Raw genomic sequence first — 1,771 nt, 5'->3', positions numbered from 1 at the left:
TTTACAATAAGGCTTTCAAATGAGTAATGGTTGTAAGGCAGTGAAGCATCGGTGTTGAACACTGATGTCATGATGTCGATGATGATGATGATGATGATGATGATGATGATGATGATGATGATGATGGTGATGATGATGACTACCGAGATGGCTCAGTGGTTAAAGCGTAGTTTGGACTCGACCTATTCCTCTTGACTTCCCCTAACTAGGCCTGGGCAACCCAGCAGTATCCCACTTCCGTACTTCCCTCGGGTGGCACGGCAGTAAGGCATCAGAACGGTCCTACGGAACTGCTGAATTTTGTTAAGGTTGGTGAATGGGATTGCTCTACTTTGGTGCGCGCAATACTGACGGAAAGCGAGTTGACGACCGGGCTCGCACAATGGAATGATCAGAGTCAATTGGCGTACTGACCCCCATAATACCATCTTTCTGCAGGCACCTTACACCTTCATTTGCGAAGTGATGATGCAGAATGTTCATCCTCTGAACGTACCGTCTGCAGCGTACTTGTCGTACAGTGTTTGTAACTGCCGTAGTTTCTTTCACCGATGGTTTGGGGATGTGGGGTAGGTAGCTGCGCATTGGAGGTGGGACCTGACAAGTGGGTGCGTAACTACAGGACTGTCAGTGAAATGTTAAGTGGGGTAATTGGGAAGGGAGCTGTGCATTGAAGGCACGAGCATAATTGAGGGCGCGACTGAGCCATGTCTGACAATGTCTTTAACCATTGATGTGGCCCGTCTGCAATTGATTAAGTGCGCTCAAGATTGCATACTAGTTCAGGTGCGGTCTTCCTGCTCGGAAAGTCCGTATTTCGAAACCATCCTCAGCGTCTCGTTTGCCCTTGTGTAGGTTTGGGCAACCTGGGAGTATGTCAGCTTTCATGCTTTCTTTGGGTGGGATGACAGCTTAGGTACAGCTCACCGATGATTAATAATTCAAGGAGCACTGGGATTTGTGCATAATTTTTGCCTATCTTGGCAGTTGTATTAGCTATAATAGAATTGTGTGTATGAATCTCAAAGGCCCGAAACAAGTTTGCTATTTTGCGCTACTTGTGGCATCTAAACGACATATTGTGTATTGAGAGTAGTTACAGTAAAGTTGGTATTATGTGGATGCGAGACGTTACCTCTGCGGACAGATTATATGAAGCGTTTTCGGGTGTTTGACCACCGATGCCCCAGAGGCGTTGCTGGTGTCGGATGGCGCCAACGAATCCATAACACGGCAATTAGAAAACGGGTGTCTGGTTGTGCATCAAGTGCCTCAGTCGCGAAGGATGTCTAGTATAATCCGTTGCGGCAAATGGGCCGTGTGCTGTGCATTCCAAAACGTCTAGCGAGACAGGTATTGTTCTCCGGAATGGCGCGAACCGCCAGGTGACTTGGCAGAAGTGTTGAATGGATTACGGGCAGTTTATTTGTTGTGGGTGTGGCCAGCCTTCCTGAGTAGGGTCTTTGTGATCCCTCTACGCTTGGCTTGGCGGTTGATCGACGTCAGTGGCGCTCGTGGTATCAGTTTCCAGGTTGCCTGATTGACCGCATTGAGCTGTAGGCGCCTCAGAATGCTTGTGATGAGCCTGTAACAGGCCTACCACTATTTTCTTGTTTCCACTTTAAGACTAAGTAAAATTAAATAAATTTTGTATCTGTGCGACAGAATTTCCCTGCGCCTCAGAATGTGATGAGCCTGTAACAGGCCTACCACTATTTTCTTGTTTCCACTTTAAGACTAAGTAAAATTAAATAAATTTTGTATCTATCTG

General features: G+C 46.9%; 1 protein-coding gene across 1 annotated transcript in view; it reads left to right on the top strand.

The window, feature by feature from the left end:
* The window catches only part of T265_13110 (hypothetical protein), a gene marked incomplete at both ends in the record, with an annotated part of 76,583 nt that overhangs the window by 29,209 nt on the left and 45,603 nt on the right, over positions 1–1,771 (top strand). The window lies entirely within an intron of this gene.

This window comes from Opisthorchis viverrini (genome assembly GCF_000715545.1).
Source record: "Opisthorchis viverrini unplaced genomic scaffold opera_v5_40, whole genome shotgun sequence".
NCBI lineage: Eukaryota > Metazoa > Platyhelminthes > Trematoda > Opisthorchiida > Opisthorchiidae > Opisthorchis > Opisthorchis viverrini.
This window is presented reverse-complemented; position numbering and strand designations above follow the sequence as displayed.